General features: G+C 38.8%; 1 non-coding gene across 1 annotated transcript; it reads right to left on the bottom strand.

Moving 5' to 3' along the window:
- Positions 1–11266: 11266 nt before the first annotated feature.
- On the bottom strand, positions 11267–11373 carry LOC127109532 (small nucleolar RNA R71). The gene has a single exon (XR_007796808.1). It is a non-coding gene; the product is annotated as a small nucleolar RNA R71 (small nucleolar RNA).
- Positions 11374–20970: the final 9597 nt, after the last annotated feature.

Below are 20970 nucleotides of genomic sequence, written 5' to 3'. Positions count from 1 at the left end.
TCTCGAATATTATCGGAGGAACGAATACTCGTATTCCAAGAATATTCTCAAGAGAAACTCTTATGAGTGTAGTATCGCGTAACAATCGTATCAGAACTGACATCTGAACGACCTCCGCACTACGGTCCTAAAAATAGGCCAAGATGGGTTTGGTAAACTAAGGTCCTTGGCTTCTGCGGTACATGATTGAAAGAATAATGCCTAACCACAAATAACTTGTGTGACATTATTAGTTCAACATGACCTCCACCAAGTGAATGGTCTCGCAAGTCAACTGGCTAAGGAATACTCCACACCAGTCAACAAGACTATGCCATTCTCCTATCCTAGAGTACACTCGAGTTCGGGTATAGAACTCATCTCAACTGACTCCCACCCCACAAAGAAAAACAAACAACCAGCCAGGCAGAATGAATAATGAATATGAATGCAAACATCAATGCACACAATCAATGCAATCAATAAATGACATGAACAAATAATGAATGCAATAAATAAACACAGCACAAAGCAACCAAAACCCTAATCCTAGAGAGCGCTAGGAGAGACTCGCTTAGGGAAGATGGACCAGCATAGGTCAACTTCTCTACATCCCCAGCAGAGTCGCCAGCTGTCGCATTACGCGAAAAACCGGCGGGAAAAGAAAGAACAACAGAGCCGCCACCGTGCGTTATTTATCCCAAAAGAGGGAAAGGAAACGCTCGAAGTAAACCTAGGAAAGAAAATGGTCTCGCGACCAAAGAGGATGGGTTCGGGAGTCGGTTATGCGAAGGGAAGGTGTTAGGCACCCTACGCATCCGTAGTACTCTACGGGATCCACGCACACTAGGAAGGAAAATTGGTTGCTAAAACACTGCTCAAAACTCACGCACAACTGGCTGAAAGAAACGAAAGAGAACGACTGAAACTGACTCGGCAGGACATCGTATCCTGGGCCTACTTAGTCTATCAGGCATAGACATCAGAGTCGAAGTAGTTCGGACTGGGGAAACGACACATGCTCGCTAGGATATCGCATCCTATGCATACGTATCTTCTCGGACGAGAGAAGAATCAGAGCATTCGTAGCTCGGCTGACACGCAAACAAACAAAACAAGACACAGGCAAACGTGGAGCCCGAATGCCAATCACTGGACTTACATCAGCATCCGAACCTAAACGCACACAGGAAACCAACTGCCAATCGCTGGACTTATGTCGGACTCCAACCAGAAAACACCATAACAAGTTAATAGGGAGTCGGGGACTCGAGCCTATAACTGTCAAACAACACACACAAAAGAAAAGAAAAGGCGCCCGGAGAGATCAGCTCAATCTCCTGCCTACATACTTCATCTGGCATGAAGATCAGGGCGATGTAGTTCCCCTACGCAGGGACAAGGATTAGCCTAACCAGATAACAGAGGGAGACACAACTCTAGGGAGACTACGACTCGAGCCTAGATGTTGTCATGCAAAGTCAACCCTAAGTTAAGGTTTCTAGCTAAATGGCACGAGGGCCGACCTATCCTAGACACGGCTTGCACAGGAAGCAAGGGTCTCGATTGCAACTAGGGCAAGAGAAAGGGGAGGTCTCAATCGCAACGAGGGCGAGAGAAAAAGGTCTCAATCGCAACGAGGGCGAGAGAAGAGAAAGTGTTAGTGGTTAGTCAAACTCGGCAAGACATCGCGTCTCGTGCCTACGTATCTCATCTGAACATGAGAATCAGAGTTGCCGTAGTTCGGCTGGCAGGGAAAAAGGGCTCGATTGCAACTAGGGCAAGAGAAAGGGAAAGTCTCAATCGCAACGCGGGCGAGAGAAAGGAAAAGGCTCGATCGCAACGAGGGCGAGAGAAAGGAAAAGGCTCGATCGCAACGAGGGCGAGAGAAAGGAAAAGGCTCGATCGCAACGAGGGCGAGAGAAAGGATCGCAACGAGGGCGAAAGCAAACAAGGATTAGCCTAAACTAAACCTAACTTGCACAGGAAGCAAGTCAAACAAACATACAAGCACAGATAGCACACACTATACACAAGCAAGTGGCTCAAACAAGGGTTAGGTTTTAGTCGAGGGGTCACATCAACCTCAACAAACAAACCTCTGGAATGGGGTGAAATGTTGCTCTTAACCTTGCCATTGAGGGGCTAAGGTGAAGCAGATGAAAGGAGATGAGGGGTGTGCCTCATTGCTTCTATCCCTGGCCTGGGAAAGCACTTGACAAGAATGTGTGGGTTCAGAAAGTGGGAACCCTTCTACACATTAGATACTGACTCAACTGTGCAATTGCACAAGATCTTGGGTTTTTATCTGTAATGCATCAACACAATGGTGTGAGCAAAACAGAAGACACACTGAATAGCAGGGGATAGGTTGCTTATCCCTTGGTTCTGCCAATTGCCTCTTCACTTAGGAGGTCTTTGACTCTGTACAAGGACAAATTAAACATACACAAGCATTGCCTCTTAAGGAGGACTTCAGACAGTTTGCCCGGCCAAATAACAGACCGGGTCTCCAGACTACATGAAGTAAAAAAGATTATACCTCAAAGCAAATGCTAAATAGCAAAGCAAGCAAGTTCAAAGAACTTAAGCAACTAAAGTACCTGAAAAGGTCAAACAGATCAGTATGCAATTAAACAGTTAAAAGCAAAGGAATGGGATTCACAAACAAAACAGATGATCAACTGTGCAAGGCACAAGACTCAAACACATGAGTCAAACCTACAAAACAAAGGTTAGCATATGGTATATACAATCCAACTCAATCAAATTTGAAAGGTCTTTGGGGCATTGATGCTTAACCTGAAACAATAGCTCAATTGTAAGCTCAAAAGACCACTAGGACTAGCCTAGGGTCAAGGGTGAAAGAAAAAAGTCAAAACAGCAAAGAAAAGTCAACTAAAGTCAAAGTCAAACATTTAAGAAGCTATCACAATTGGGCCCACATTCAAATCATGCATTATTATCATTTCATGAACATTTGAAGTCAAAGTAAGGTAAATGAAAGCACAAAAAAGTCAACAGAATGACCTGCATCAAAAGTCAACTCAAACAATTTTCAAAAATCATCAAATAATTCATGTTCAATCCTAACATCTAACATGGTAAGCATGTCAAATTTCATGGCATTTGGATGAGAGGAAGGCAGTCAATGAAAATCATGAAGTCAACATAATTTCAAGTAAGCACAATGAAAGTCAACAAACATGGGTCAACTTCAAAAAATCATATCAAATTGAAAACAGATGAGAAATGAATGAGATTAACACCAATGCAAAGCTCAAGATGTCTAGTTATCACATATGAAATTTCATGATCATACAATATGGTATAAGAATTTCCCAAATGATTTGGCAACATGTAGCACAAAAAGTCAATATTTGACTAGGCAGGGGAGAAAATTCACAATCAAATGGAAAACAGCACAATTAAATCCAAGAAAATTCATACACCAACTAGACATGTAAGATATCATTCATGCAAAATTTGGGGTCAATTGGATGTAAGGAAGCATGCCATTAAAATTCATGAAAATGCACAACCATGGTGTGACACCAAATGCAAACCCTAACTTCAAAAAATCAAAGCTCTCAATCCACATATGATAAATGCACAAACTTTATATGGAAACAAAGGTAAATGAGTCTAGTTTCTCCACAAAAAATTTCAAGACCAAAGGATGCAACATGAGTATTTCACAAAAAGATTGGCAATAAGTATCATTTTTGGTCACATAACATAAACCCTAGAGCCAATTAAAATCCAATGATCAGAAAAATCTGTAAAAATAATGATAAAAAACTAGACACTTTCATGAGTTTGATGCAAAAAATCCCACAATTTTTGGAGTTAAAATGAATTAAATATGAATTATGGAAGATTGATGAGCATTTGGATGAAACATGAACAAAAGCAAGGCATGACAAGTCAACATAAGTTGACCGCGTGGCAAAATGGTAATTGATGGCCAACTTAAATGAAACGACCGTGCATAGGCAAAGGCAGCGAAATATTCCCATTGGCTATCCCTCAATGGAACAGTAGCATGCTGGGAAAACAACAACAACAGCCAATCGTGGCTCATGATTCTGGGCAAAGTTTGAACTTCAAGCAGCCTAGGGTTTGGAAACAGCATGCATCTCGTTTTCATGCAACATCATCAATCAACATCCCAATAGTATGGTAACAGCATGGCATTAATGTTCATGTAACAAAAGCAATAGCAAACAAACAGTAAATCCAAACATGATTCATGAAGAAAATCTGGGCAGACATGTAGGATTCAAACAGGGTATTCATCATCAACAATCCATCATGAACGAAATTTCCAGAAAGTAAAATCGAGCATGGCAATAGCATCTACCAACAATGAGCATCACATATCCAGCACTCAAAACATTAAAACGAACTCACACAAGAGAAATCGAAGGAAACAAGTTTGAACATGAAAATGTAATTTCAGATTTCTCACACATCTCTTAATCATTTGACACGATTCAAGGTCCACCATACTCAGCAAGGCAAGCACTATACATGGCATAGCATCATTTCAAAAAATGCAAGATTCGAAATACTTACCAAATCTGCAGAACTGAGCTGATTTGTGATTGCTTGAACTCCAATGGTTGAAACAGGGGTCCTTTATGCTTCCAAATGATGATTGGTGAAGCAATCTTGGCTTGAAACCAAATAAATTAACTCTGCATAACTTCTGCCATTGATGATACCTTGACCAAACAGCCACGAAAATGATGGTTACAGATGGGGTTTGAAGGTTGAAACCAACTCACAATGGTGTTTGGATGGTGATGCAACAAGCTAGCTCGTGGTCTTTTAGAGTTTTGTGCAGAAATTGCCAATATGCCAAAAATGCAAGAGAGGAGAGAATGAATGTTTTTGATCTGCAAAGGCTGCTGACTAGGGTTAGAAAGTGCAGAAAATGACTTTATATTGGTCTGTTTATCCTTGCTAATCCAAAGCCTAAGCTTGCTTAATTCAAAATGGATCATTTGCACTTTTGCTAATTTTGGTCAAGTGGAAGTGGAGGTGTGGTTGTACACGAAAATGGGCTTTAAAAGCAGGCTGCAAATGTCCTTTAATCCATCTGTTTTAAGTTGGTTCAATGAAGCATTAAGTTTGTGTTGCTTAAAAGAACCAAAATGTCATATTTGCCAATTTTACACCAAAGGCAAATGGAGGTGGTATGACAAGAAGCAACTTGAATTTGGGCTTGGAACACCTTGCAAATGACATATAGAACAAGTCCCAATTGGCCAATTGTGTAAAAAATGTTTAAATCAAAAAGTCAAACTTGAGTCAAACTTGATTTTTAATGAAATAGGTCCAAAAATGCCATTTTGATTGGCAAGGTTTTGATGAATGAAATTTATATTTTTGGAAAGAGGAGGAAAAATGTGGTTTGTAGGAAAAAACCCCACCAAATTTGGCCTTATGGTTTGAGAGATATGGCCCTTTGAAGTTCAAGATTTTGTGAAAATGATTTGATCATATCTTGACAAACATACATGGGAATTGAGAGTTCTTGGACTTTTTGGAAATGGGAGAACAAGATCTTCAACTTTCATGTTGGGCAAAAATTCATTTGGAGCTTGTATCATGATGAAAGTTTAAGATCAAGAAGTTTCCATTTTTGGCAGTTAAAATTACAGGTCCACTTTCTATTTTTGGAAATTTTCTGATTGGCTTCAAATTCTTCCATGATATTGATTGCCATGATATATGAGGCCTATTGGGACATGAATAAGCTCCCTCAAACCATTTCCATCCATCAAAACCATAGAATCATCCATAGTTGACCAACTTTGACTTTCTAGGGTTTTTGACTGTCTGTGCATGAACTGATGGCTTCTGAACATCCAACCCTTGACTTGAACACTTCAAATGGACCCTCTAGTCATGTGACCTTGTTGGACAAACCCTAGGGCCTTGGCTCCTTGAGAAATACCCTTGCTTGCTTGGTCGACTGATCTCCTGATCAGTTTGACCTAATTCTTGACTTGCTTGCTCTTGAGGCAACTGGGGACAATGCAATGCTATGCAATGGATCATGATATGCTATGACCTAATATGAGATGGTATGTACAATGATAGGTGCAAATTTGAGGTGCTACAGTAGGAAAATACATTTCTTCAGTAACTTGTTTCTCGCTTGCGTATGAGCACTTTGAGTGTATGTTGAAGTTTACAATGATTTTTCCACCCCGTGAATCCTAACACTAGAACCCCTATTTATAATACAACTAAACTAACGGTATCCAAACGATCAAATGTCTTCCACCTGACACGGCATTTCAGCATGCCTCGCCTATCCTCGATTGATCTTCTCATGTCTTTGGAATTTTGGATAAGACCAAAAGAGGGTTATCTAGTTTTAAATTTGAATATGCTTTAGTCAGACCACTCCCGACTTTTCGAATTGATGAGTGACCAAATCCTTTGAAAATTTCACTAAGTACCAGACCTCACCTTTTGATGTCGAGCGCTGAAGTTTTTCCTCCAAGGTCTTTGGTCGAAAGGCTTTTAAACTTGCATTGTGTTTGTGCAGAAATTCCAGCTGGTTCCCTTGTCGAATTTGTATATTGAAAATTCTTGGCTAACAAATTGCCCCCCAAAAATGTCACATTCGATTCATTTTTTAAGAGACACGTGGAATTTTTGAAACTTACACCACCATTCAAAATCGTGCGCTAACGTCACTGTCATCATGGCTACTACCTATAACGTCTCTTCGAGACGTGCAAGTTCAGAAAGCCATCATGGCTCCGAGTTCCTAGGAAGAACGTGGGTCACACATAAAACCCAACTTCCCACTTTCTCACTTTTAGTGGGAGACTTGTCAAAACTTTTTTAATGTTTTTCCTTTTAAAGAAAAATAAAGAAACCAAATGGGTTTTTCCCCAAAGCTATAAATAGCCTTCTTCTTCTCCTCCTCTATTTTCCTCCCATTTTATCCATCTTCAATGAAACATTCAAGTTTTCTTCTCCAAAAACTCAACCTTTACTCACTCAAATGGCAACCTCATCAACTCCAAACCAAGAGATTCCATTGGTTTCACCCATTACTACACCCACTCTCGTTCCCAACGAGAGTGGAAGAAACTACTTCGACTATTGCTGCCTCCAAAGGGAAGGCAAAGCAAAAGGAAGAAGCCCCTGTTGAAGAGGAAGTGAAAAAACAGGTTTGTATATCACATATTTTTCAATGGTAAAAGCTTACATATTTTATATGACCGGTACTTCTCTTTATTAGGCTTTAAAGCGTGCGACCACTGCAACCGTTTCACCTCCTTCTTCAAAGAAAAGCAAAAAGGACGCGCCTGCTAAAGCATCAAAGAAACCTCAAGTTTGAAACTTCGACTCTTCATTCCTTATTTGGTTTTGCTTCTCTATTTATCTTTGCTTATTTATCTTTTTTCCAGGAGACTCAAAAGATGGAGGAAGATGGTAGCCCTAAGCCATTACTGAAGTTTGCCCAGCTGGAAATATCTCAACTTAAACCAACTTTTATTGTCGCATCTGAGCCTCGACCGACTGAGAAGAAGAAAACGAAAAAGCTTAATAAAGCTTTCCTCTCTGGTTCTGGCACCGCCTTTCAACCAAAGACTCAAGATGAAGTTGTTGTCAACATTGGTGGGAGAAACGCTGAAGTTCACCCCAATGTCTTTCCTATACCAATGGGAAACGTTGCGCCAAAGAAAGAATCTTCTGATGACTCCTTTGCTCGAGTCAAGAAATGTCAACCTCCTTAAGATTTTTATGATAACCCTTTATGCTTCGACTGACTGTTTCCTTATTTCGTTTTGTAGGGAGGTCCAATCCTCGAAAAAAAAATCTAAAGCATCCTTTTTCTCTAGCATTGATTGGTCGACGCCTCCCAACACTGGCTCTCACTCTGTTCATCTGACCATCACTACGGATCATGATCCTGAGGCCACCAAGGATAATAAATATGAATATATGATCAAAGATGGCGACCAAATTACCAATCCAACTCCATCAAGTAGTCATGTGCCACCTCTTAAGGAGAATCAAGACCCTGATGATTCTGATGATGTTGATGACTCGACTGGAGGTCCAGTTGCTTTCGACAGAGAGAAGTCAGATGCCCTATATGAGGATTCTGAGTACACTTCATTAGAATATAATAAAGACCTTAAGGATGTAAAACATGAGTCGGAGAAAGAAACAAGTAAAGTTGCAGATGCCCTTGGCACTAAATCACAACCTGGTGTAACCAAGTCCTTTGGTGCTGAAACTACTACTCATCAACCAATCAAATATTCCTCATCCAACACTTCCCTCAGTCGAGATGAGATCATGACTATTAAAGAATGGAATTATGATGAGGCTTTGACAAGATTGGTGAATAGTCGAGGCATGAGCTTTGCTACTCGCTCCTGAAGTTCCTCGGTTGCTGAGAGCAACCTTAATGAAGACTCCACTTGTTTGTTGGTCGAGCAATTGAAAGTTTATGCTTTTGGGACTGATCTCTTCCAGGCCCTTAAGCAAGATCCTTCGATCGAGACTGATATCAGGAAGCTACTAAGGAAACTTAGCGGCCAAAAGATGCCTAAGTCTGTAGTCCCTTTCCTATCGGACTTTGATCCCCTCGAATCTGCCAGTCCCTTGAAATTTGTTGATCTTCTTCGACATAAAGTTGACAACTCGACCAAAGAGTGTGATCTCAGCATAGCCTCTCAGCAGAAAGTGGATACCCTGGAGGCCAAAACCCAAAAAGATAAGGACCAACTATCCGCCTACACATAATAGATCTCTATTTGTGAATCACATATTACACATCTAACAAGTAAGGTCAAAGAGATGATAAAGAAGGAGAAATATCTGGAAGGTTCAATGTTGGCCTCTACAAAAGACCTCATCAAACGAGAATCCTGTGTTAGTATTAAACATGTGGAGGTTGCCCTTCAGCTGGACCATGCGATCGAGAAACTGAAGCTTGAAGACTCTCGACTTGATGATAGAATCACCCTTATGAAAGCACGTCTTCAAAAAATCAAGAGCAATTTTGTTTAAGTCATTTTTTTTATGGAATTTTATGTAATGAGATTTTCCAATTTGGCACCCTTTATGAATACCATGTTTTCTTAACTTGTGTGTGAAATTAATTAGTTTGTTATTCGAATCTCATGCAATATAGGTTTGTACCCTTTCAAGTACTTCCATTTATCCTCAAGATTCGACGATCTGGATTGGTCTCTTCAATCTATAGGTATTGTTTGAAAATTCCTGAGTGATTCAAAATGGGTCATTGATAACGAGAAATCGTATCATGTTTTTAGGCTTATGTCGCATGTTACTCCTCTTTATATTCAATACGTTTATCACCTTTTAGTTTGAAAGGAGCAAAAGAGCAGCAAAAGAGCAAGATTTTGCCCATTATGCCCAAATGGAGTTCGCCGTGTGTATATGGCATTCGCCATTGTCCTAGCCTGCCACGTCATTTAATAACCAAGGCAATGGTGTTTGTCATTGCCTTAATGACGTTCGCCATTCTCATGCAGATAGCAGTTCTGCGATAGTTGGCAGTTTTGTGCAATTTTCTCCAACTTCTTTTCCCTCCACTTTGCTTGCACGATCAAGGGAAGTTATAAGGCTGTAGGGATCTATAAATAGGAGTCCTCTGTATGTTTCAAAGGCATCCAAGTTATATGGAAGCTCTGTCGAATTTGCTTTGTAGTCTTAGGTATAGATTTACCTATAAAAGTGACAATAACTCACATCGAGAGATTGTTACACTTGATTTCCTATCATTTGCATTGTACTCTTGGATCAAGAACAAGCATGCCGATATTTTCATTTCAATTCAAAGCCTTCATTTCTTTCATTTAAGTTTTTTACTGTTTTGTTATTTATGCTTGCTATTGTTGTTATTGTATTATATGACATGTTAATTTTAAGTATAATTGTTTTAATCATGTTGTTTCTGATTATAATTATGTCTTGCTAAATTTGTCTGAGTCCGATGTATGAGGACCGTCGTTACCAACGGGACTCAGTAGAAACAATAGGCGCGAATTATGATTAAATTTTATTTTGGTTTTAGTTTCCAATTGCATGTTTCATTGTTTTGACACGAGAGTGAAGAACAAACTAAAGTTCTAGTCGATAGCGCGAGAGTGTAAGGAAGGAACCGGATAGTGGAAATTAGGCATTGATCCTAAAAACAGCGAGAGTGCTTTAGGTATCATTTATGATCTCATTGGTTTTCAAAATATGATTTCTAATTAAAACGGGTGAGCAAGAGCAAAATCCTGTGGTCAGGAGGTATGGTTTTGTCAATAGCGCGAGAGTGTGAGACAGAGTCTTTAAATCAATATTTTCTATGGAACTTAATCTAATCATAATCAGCATCCGAATTCTATAAAGTCCTTTAGGAACACAAAATCCATATTCCGGCCTCGTTTTATCATCATTTTTAAACCTTTAGAAATTAGTGTTTATATTTATGTTCGTATCCTTTTAACCTTTAGCCTTAGCTTTGCATTACAGCGATATATAATATTAGTTTGATTATTAGTCTTTGTGGGTTCGACAATCTTTTAAAACTACCTGATAAACTGTATACTTGCAGTTATTATCCGACAGACACGTTCTTCGCGATCAAGTGTTGGGTGCCGTTGTCGAGGACTAATTTAGTCAATATTGTGATTCCATTGTTGTACAGTATAGACTAAGGTAAATTTTATTTTATTTACCCTTCTAAACCATAAATTGTATGCCATGCACTCGCTCACAAGGCGAAAAGCTAGAACAACTAGTTGACGAAGTCATGCATTTTATTAATTTACAACATCGAGTTCACAATTTCCAAATTAAGTACAATCTTCCTTTTCCAAAACAAAAATCAGAATCTAAACCAGTAATGGTTGAAGGACCATAAAACTGTCCTCTTAAGTATTATGATGTTCCTTCATAGGAGGAACCACACAACAACATTGTTGCCCCTGCCATCAACCAAACTGATTTCGAGTTAAAACCTTTGTTGTTATCAAACAATCAACAAAACCAAATTTTAGGTAGTCCTACAGACTATCCAAACTTACATTTGTCAGTGTTTGTGCAGTATGCAGATACAATGAAAGAAAATGGTGTCAGTCCCAAAGTAATTAGACTATATCTTTTCCCTTTTTCCTTAAGAGATAGAGCTAGAGCTTGGCTCCAGTCTCTGCATTCGAACTCTGTAACCACATGGGACGAGTTGAAGAAAGTCTTCTTAGCCCAATATTTCCCACCAAGCAAGACGATTATGCTAAGAGCTCAAATCAACGAATTTAAGCAAAAAGACAACAAATCTCTTTTCGACGCTTGGGAAAGATACAAGGTCATGATGAAACTTTGTCCACACCATAGACTTGAGCAATGGTTGATTATCCATACTTTCTATAATGGTCTTTTGTACAACACTAAAATGAATTTGAGTGTTGCAGTTGTCGATGCTTTAATGGACAAACCATATGATGAAGCCTATGAGCTCATCGAGAACATGGCTCAAAATCATTTCCAATGGGGAGGTGAACGTGTTGCTGTAGAAAAACCGACCCCGAAAGGCAGAATGTACAAAGTCAATGGCATAGACCACGTTAATGCTAAAGTGGATGCACTCACTCAAAAGATCGAAAGCTTATCCATAACACTATCAACTATCATAGTTGTTGTAACACTAGACTGCGAATTATGCGGAACCCCTGGGCGCACTGATGTTGATTGTCAATTATTGGCTGGTATTTCTACCGACCAAGTAAATTACGCTCAAGGAAACCCATATTCCAACACTTACAATCCTGGATTGAGAAATCATCCAAAGTTTTCTTATAAAAACAACAATGTTTTGTTTCCTCCAAACCCAACACCTGTTATTCCACCTGGTTATCAGAAAGGAGCCCCTGTTGCTCCACAAGCACCTAGAAAGTAATATTTAGAGATCATGATGGAAAACTTTATGAATGCTCAAGCTCAATAAAACAAAGATTTCACAAACCAAAATGCTCATACTAGTGAACTGATGAAACAATTGTCAAGTAAACTTGATGTTATGGCTACCCATAATAAAATGTTAGAAACCCAAATTTCCCAAGTATCCCAATAACAAGCAACAATAGCAGCTCCAGCTGGAGAATTTCCTGGTCAACCACAACTAAACCCAAAAGGTCATGCTAATATTATCACGTTGCAAAGTGGGACAGAATTAGATGAACCGGTTGACCCAAGACTCCAAAATCCAGCCATGTATCAAAACTCTAGTAAAGGAACTGAAAAGGTAAACGAACCAACCAATGATGGAAAGGAAGACAAAAGAAGAGAGGCAGAAGATAAAGAAACACCTTATGTGTCTCTGCCACCATACAAACCACCTATACCTTATCCTCAAATACTTACTAAGTCCATAAATTAAGGACAATTTAAGAAATTCGTAGAACTTCTGAAGCAGCTTAATATCACTATACCATTCACAAAAGCCATTACGCAAATGCCTTCATATGCTAAATTCCTTAAAGAAATCTTATCTAATAAGAAAAAGATTGAGGATAATGAAACCGTTATGCTTACTGTTGAGTGTAGCGCTATTATTCAAAATAACATGCCTCCTAAGCTGAAAGACCCAGGTAGTTTTTCCATACCATATGTGATCGGAAAGTTTATCATAGACAAAACTATGTGCGACTTAGGAGCCAGTGTTAGTTTAATGCCTTTATCCACATGCAAGAAACTTAATTTAGGAGAATTAAGACCAACGAAGATGTCTCTACAACTAGCTGACCGTTCTGTTAAATTTCCAATAGGTATGCTAGAGAACATTCCCATTTGTATAAGTCAATTCTATATTCGCACCGACTTTGTAATAATGGATATAAAGGATGATTTCCACATCCCTATTATTTTAGGAAGACCCTTTTTAGCCACAACTGGATCCATCATAGATGTCAAGAAAGGAAATCTAACATTCGAAGTTGGGGAAGAAAAAGTCAAATTTATTTTAGCTCCATTCTTACAGGCGCCAGCTATAGAAGATTCATGTTGTCTCTTAGACATCATCGGTGAATGTGTGAAAGAAATGGAGAGGGAACCATCTAAGTATACTACAGTACTAAAGGTTCCAGTGCCTCCTATATCCGAAGACGATAATTGGCGTGAGCCATACATAGATGACAGTCTGAGGGAATGTCTAGCACTAACACCCAATCCAATGCCATGCCCAAATAAACCTGTTGTAGAACTTAAAACACTACCCAAAGACCTAAGGTATGAATTCCTAGACACCGAGCTTGAACGACCAGTAATAGTCAACATTGACTTAGGACAGATAGAAATCGAAGAATTACTTCATGCCTTAAGAAAGTATCCAACAACTTTAGGCTATAACATCTCGGACCTAAAAGGAATAAGTACCTTTATATGTATGCATCGCATTATGCTAGAGGAGGACTGTAAAACCTCTAGAGAACATCAGAGAATAATAAATCCTATCTTGAGAGATGTAGTCAAAAAGGAGGTACAAAAGCTATTAGAAGCAGGAATTATATACCCGATATCCGACACTAATTGGGTCAGTCCAGTACATATCATACCAAAGAAGGGAGGTGTTATAGTTGTCAGTAACGAAAAGGGGGAATACATAGCAAAACGAATTCAAACCGGATGGAGGATGTGCATAGACTATAGAAAACTAAATAAATCCACTCGTAAAGATCATTTTCCACTCCCTTTCATTGATCAAATGCTTGAACGACTGGCTAAACATTTTCATTTCTGTTATTTAGACGGATACTCAGGATTCTTACAAATTCCTATTCATCCTGATGACCAAGAAAAGACTACCTTCACTTGTCCTTATGGTACGTACGGGTATCGACGAATTCCGTTTGGACTGTGTAACACTCATGCAACATTTCAGAGATGCATGATGTTGATCTTTGCTGATTTTATAGATGACATAATGGAAGTATTTATGGACGACTTCTCTGTTTGTGGGCAAAGTTTTGAAGGATGTGTTTTGAACCTAGAAATAGTACTTGAAAGATGTGTTAAAGTCAATCTCGTATTAAATTGGGAAAAATGCCATTTCATGGTCCGATAAGGAATCATACTTGGACATGTTGTATCCGACCGAGGGATTAAAGTTGATAAAGCAAAAATAGAAATTATAGAAAACCTTCGACCTCTAAAAACCGTTAGAGAAATTCGCAATTTCTTAGGACATGTCAGTTTCTACCGACGATTCATTAAAGATTTCTCTAAAATAACCAAACCACTAACGAGCTTACTAATGAAAGATACTGAATTCATATTTGATGAAGATTGCTTAAAAGTGTTCGAACATCTGAAAAATGCTCTTATTACCGCACCCATTATCCAACCACCTGATTGGAGTAAGCCATTTGAGATAATGTGTGACGCTAGTGATTATGTCGTTGGCGCTGTCTTAGGACAAAGAAAGGACAAAAAGCTTCATGCAATTTACTACGCAAGTAGAACCTTAGACAAGGCGCAAATGAACTACGCCACCACAGAAAAGGTACTCCTAGACGACGTGTTCGTTTTAAATAAATTTCGTTCCTACTTAGTGGGAGCAAAAATAATTGTCTATACCGACCACACCGCAATTAGATACCTGTTAAGTAGGAAGGATTCTAAACCAAGACTTTTAAGATGGATTCTGCTTGTACAAGAATTCAATTTAGAGATCAAGGATAAGAAAGACACTAAAATCATGGTAGCAGATCATCTCTCTAGGATTGAGGACCTAAAACCCGAACAAGTGCCCATGAACGATGATTTCCCCTACAATCGACTTGTAGCCCAGTAAGAAAGTGAAAGTGAAACAGTCGAATGTTCTTTGATGTATAATGACACAAAAACTAATGAAGTTGTGGAATCAATATGCACCAAAACCACGTTGTCATGGTATGCTGACTTTGTCAACTACTTAGTAGCTGGAGTACTTGCACCAGACTTAACTTACCAGCAAAAGAAGAAATTCTTCCATGATTTTAAACATTACTATTGGGATGAACCCCTACTCTTCAAGAGAGGCGTCGATGGTATTTTCCATTGATGTGTCCCTGAATCAGAAGTAAATAATATCATATATCATTGCCACTCTGCACCCTATGGAGGGCATGCAACCACCTCAAAGACTTGTGCGAAGATCTTACAATCTGGTCTCTTTTGGCCAAACCTTTGAAAAGATGTCCACACCGCGGTTACAAATTGCGACCGGTGCCAACACACTGGAAATATCTCTAGACGCGATGAGATGCCATTAAAAGGTATCTTAGAAGTAGAAGTCTTTGATGTTTGGGGTATAGATTTAATGGGACCTTTTCCATCTTCTTTTGGTAATAAGTACATACTCGTTGCAATCGATTATATATCGAAATGGATCGAGGCAGAAGCCTCTCTTACTAATGATGCACGAGTAGTCATCAAACTTTTCAAGAATGTAATTTTTCGTAGACTCGATGTACCAAGGATTGTCATTAGCGACGGTGGCTCCCATTTCATTTCAAACATCTTTGAAAGACTGTTGCTAAAATATGGAGTTCGACACCGAGTAGCGACGCCTTACCACCCTCAAACAAGTGGCCAAGTTGAGGTTTCCAGTAGAGAAATTAATAAAATATTAGAGAAAACCGTTGCAACTTCTAGGAAAGATTGATCTGCAAAACTTCAGGAAGTTTTGTAGGCTTATAGGACAACTTATAAAACTCCAATAGGAACCAATCCATTAAAACTAGTTTATGGTAAATCATGTCACCTGCCTGTAGAACTAGAGCATAAAGATTATTGGACCGTTAAGACCCTAAATATGAATTACACAGCCACATGAGAGAAAAGAATCTTAGATATCCATGAACTAGAAGAACTTAGATTAGATGCCTATGAAAATGCCCAAATTTATAAGGAAAGAACTAAACAGTGGCATGATAAACGAATAACAAGGCGAGAATTCAACGAGGGTGACATGGTCCTTCTCTTTAATTGTCGACTTAAATTATTTCCAGGCAAACTTCGTTCTAGATGGTCTGACCCTTTTGAGGTCATAAGAGTTTTTCGAAGCGGAGCAATAGAAATAAGAGGTAAATCTAATGAGACATTCGTCGTAAATGGGCAGCGACTTAAGCATTACCAAAGCATAGAAAACAAGGATTTATGCATGAGTTACAAATTAGAAGAGTTTCCCGCTCTTTCGAAAGAATAGCCCCATTCTAAATTAATGTCGAGCTCCCGATAGTAAACGAAGCGCTACGTGGGAGGCAACCCATGATCTTAAGTTTTTATTTTCACTTATTATAGCTGTTACTAGCATACTTTATTTTAATTTTAATTTTTTACTTTTATTCTTATTATTATTATTACTATTATTATCTCTTTTAGTACTACATGTGGTTCAATTAACTAATAACATAATCTTCATTTGCTTTCAGGATAACGTAGCTTAGGATAACTCGATACTAACTTAGGAGAATGCAACCTATTGATGACATGGAGGTTGTCTTTAGGAATGAAGCTCTGAGGAAACGTTTTGAAGTTTTAGCTCAGAGAGATATGTCATTATCTATTTATCCTGATTGACTCACCATGACCACCATCTGAGACAGTGTGATTTACCTTCTTAACCAGATAGGTTGGGACAACTTTGCTGTGAGGAAGAGGTTTAGCCTGTATCGTAGGATTACCCTTGAGTTTACGAGTTCCCTTTACTATGATCCTAACAGAGGATTTGGATTTGGCAGAGGCATGTCTACCTTTAGACTTTATGGGACCAAATACCATTTCACCCACCATGAGATGGATAACATTTTTCGGATTTCCTAATGGCCCAAATGCTTTTACCATAATCTAGATGATTCCTTTACCAACCTTAACCTTGACTATTTCTGGGGAACTATAACCGAAAACTACCACCCTGAGCCACACATTATGTTTTCCGAAAACATTCACAAACTTTCATACGCCACACTCTATTGGGTAAGGAAGAAAACATTACCTCTATTTATAGAGATGAGTTATTCATCATGTATTGTGCCTCCCAAGGTAGACCCGTGAATGCTGCTACTTTTATGTTAGTAAACTTAGACAGAATTGCCCGAGAGACCCAAGGTACTATTCTCATTGGAGGGTTAGTCACTATGATTGTTGATGCCATTGGCCTAAGATACCCACTTAACCACATACATTCCTTTGGAGGTATCCTTCCCATGCACATGGACTTTTGCTTTAATTGTGGTATCATTACTAATTTAGGACCTGCAAAATTTGAGCTATTAATTGATAACCAAGTTGAAATTCTAGTTATCAGACTTTAGATGTCACACGGGTTGTTATGACATCCAATTCTGCACAGACAAGAATTATGCAGAACTTAAAAGTAAGTGCAGTAAATAACACAAGTAATTGTTTACCCAGTTCAGTCCAACTTGACCTACATCTGGGGGCTACCAAGCTAGGGAGGAAATCCACTATCAGTAGTATTAATTCAAAGCTAAACTCACCCGTTTACAACTCTTCACTTAATCCCTACCCAATGCAATTTCAATCTTACTCTAAGATCAGAGTTCCTACTCACTCCCCCTCAATCACCTCAGTGATTACTACCTTTAATCAATATTAAAGACAATTTTGAAGTCACACTTCAAACAACTCTTGATTGTGCTTAACAGCTTTAATCAAGATACACAGCACTCACGCTTAAAAGCTTTGAGCGACACAACACTTACAACTCAATGAACACCCTATGCCAAAGCAATCATCTACGTGATAATGGCTTGGCTTACAAGATATGTCTAATACAAGACTCACAAAAATACAGCAGTGAAGTATGATGGACACACTAAATCTTCACGCCTCAAAATCCCCAGTTCTGAATGAAGGAACGACTTCCTTTTATATTGCAGTACTTGGGCCTTTGCACTTGTATTCTCCTGAATTTAAGGTCACGCGAGTTCCCCTAAATTCCACATCTAGGTTACTAACAAATAGGCTATTTGTTAGGTTCATTAAATGTAGCTTGGTTGTTGATTTCCTAGATTTTCTCTCAGCTGTTGAATCCCTGAAGAATAGCCTGAGAAAAAGCTGAAACAGAAAACTGAACAACCTACAATATAGCATATGCTGTCAGGAATGAATGTCACGACATTCAGCTTGACATCAAGGATCATATGCTAAGTCTGTTTTTCCAGAAAACAGACTGTACAATTTTGTTGACCTGTATATGACCAAAATGTCACATTTGGCTTTAAGTCAGTTCTGTTATCCTCTTGAAGAACAGACTAAGAAACATGCTGAAGTATAGCAGAACACCATACTGTCTATTGTTCAGTATATGCTGTCAATGATGAATGTCATAGCATCCAGTTTGACATTCAGTCAGTAGGCCTTATGCCAGGTCTGGTATTTCCTTGATAACCAGACTGGAAATAAATACTAAGTTCTAACAGAACACCAGCTGTTCTATTCCTTAGTATCTGCTAACAGGGATGAATGTCACAACATCCAGTTTGACATTCAATAAATCATGTATTAGCTAATCCTGCAGTAACTACTCAAGTGTGTCATGACATCAGTCAAGACATCAGAGTACAATTAGATATTCTAACCTACAGTGCAGTCACACATACACACCATGTCATGACATCAGTCAAGACATTAGAATCCAGCTAGTGTTTTACCATCTAATGCAGCCAATTAAACACCTACACAAGTGATTCTTAGCTTTACACTACCTAACCATGAGAAGACAAATATTCACAACCAGGATAATTGGCTTTATAATTTGGAGGGGCAAAGTGAGTCTCCCACACCACCTGACAGTCCTCAGCCTTATGAAAACCGAAATGCCAATCTCCCTGATGCTGCTTCACACGTCTCTGGTGCGCATCGTATTAATCCTCCCATTGATTTCGACCCTGCTATCCATGCTCTACAGTCTGAAGTTGATTTTCTTAGAGGAGGACTCACTTTTCTTTGAGTTGATCTCCTCGGATTTATGGACGTTGTCAATGAGCAGTTCGACCATATGTTCTAGCAAGTCTATTCCTTGCGATGTTCCTTCGGGCCTAATATTAGATGCCGAGATGGCTAATATTGTTGATTGTACCGTTGTTTCCCTGCTTTCTAGTTTAGAATGTTTATTTTTCATTAGTATTTTCCCTTTGTTATTGTTTTTCACTTTATGTTTACTTTACCGTCGAAATATCAATGAGAAGATATGTTACTGCTATTTCAATTAATGCAATTTCCCTTTCAGTTATTTATTTTTATTTTTATTTTTATATCGTAAATCCCTTTAATTTCGTGCATTTTTATGTTTCCGATTAAGGCCTTATGCAACAATTATTTCAACTAGAAGTAGTATGACCTTAAGAGCATATAACTTCCCTATTTTTAAGCCAAAATTCCAAAATTATGCATTTTAGGCACTTGACATTTGCCATTATGCTAATGATGTTCGCCATTAGCCTCTTTTTAAAAATCCCTATGTTTTAGGCAAGTGGTGTTCGCCATATACCTAATGGAGTTCGCCATATCTGGAAAATAGAAGGTTTTCCATTTTTTCATTTCCCTCTTACACGTTTTCCAAAAATCACTCATTCAAATCTCTTAACTTCCCACTTTAACCATCATTTATTCCTATTCCTCAACCCCTAACCATCCAACTTCATTCCAATCATTATAAAACCTATAACCATCCTTTTTCTCAACTCAAAATCCATCTTTTCTAATTCTTCCCTCTTCACAATATCCATACCCCTTTCTTTCCAACTTTCTCATTCTCATTCATTCACCATGCCTCATAGAGTAGCAAGAAGAGAGATTGATTACATGGGTATCACATTCGCAGAGGGTATCATAGGCGAAAATTAAAGGAGCAATTATCACAAGCTTTTTAAGAGGAACATCTTGGCCACAAGGTATCCCGATAACGCTACTCTTCGTGATTTAGGATTAATCAACAATGTTAATTTGATGCTTAGTAACCTAGATATGTCTTACTTATGTTTTTTAACCAGCCCTACATATATTAGGCTTACCTATGAGTTTCTAAGTTCTTTTAGATATGCCACCCCCGTAGAAGGATCACGTACCACATGCACTATTTATTTTAGGATGTTCAATAGAGATTACACCTTTAGCCAAGACCATATGACCAATATATTTTCATTCCCTAATGGAGATGAATATACATGCCAAGCCCCTCTAGAGAGAGAATGGGAATCCATTGCTCTTGACTTTTGGCGGAAACTAACAGGCAAAACCACCACTGACTGGGAAGGTCTTAAAGACATTTCTATTCAGAACCCAACCATTAGGTACTTTCACCGTTTTTTGGCCACCACTATCTTTGGCCGTGAAAACACTGGGAACGTAAATTCTAGGGATCTTTTCCTCATTTACTATGCACTATCTGCAACAAAAACTAACCCAATACCTTTCTTATTAGCACACCTTCAGTCTACTAGTGTTAGGATAGGATGTCCTATTTATGTTGGAGGGTTGATTACATCTATAGCCCTTGTGTTAGACTTAAGCTCAGAGTTTGCTACACTTGAGCCATAAGAGACTTCTTTTGCAGATCTTGATTACTGCCGTGGCATGCGCCTTATTAAGAATAAACTTGACGACGAGTATTATTTGATGATTAGTAACATAGAGATGAGGGGAGTTACTTTGCCTTGCATCGCACACATTAACGTGTGATTGAGCGCTAACTGGATCTTTGATGTTAATGCCCTTGACCCTGATGACAATGTCGGACCTGATTGCATGGACAAGATGCTCCTCAAACTGGAACCCACACACATACCACACATGCTTTTCCTGACTCTTTTGCAGGTATCTCATCCGGATATCAGCCCTGCGAGGAGTACGACTACACCTCTATGAGGACATCTCTTGATGACATCCTGAGTGAGCTTAGAGATCGGAATGATGTTGATACGGACCATGACG

The sequence above is a fragment of the Lathyrus oleraceus genome, chromosome 7, assembly GCF_024323335.1.
Source record: "Lathyrus oleraceus cultivar Zhongwan6 chromosome 7, CAAS_Psat_ZW6_1.0, whole genome shotgun sequence".
Classification (NCBI taxonomy): Eukaryota; Viridiplantae; Streptophyta; class Magnoliopsida; order Fabales; family Fabaceae; genus Lathyrus; species Lathyrus oleraceus.
The sequence above is the reverse complement of the archived record's forward strand: the minus strand, read 5'-3'. Positions and strand labels throughout refer to the sequence as shown.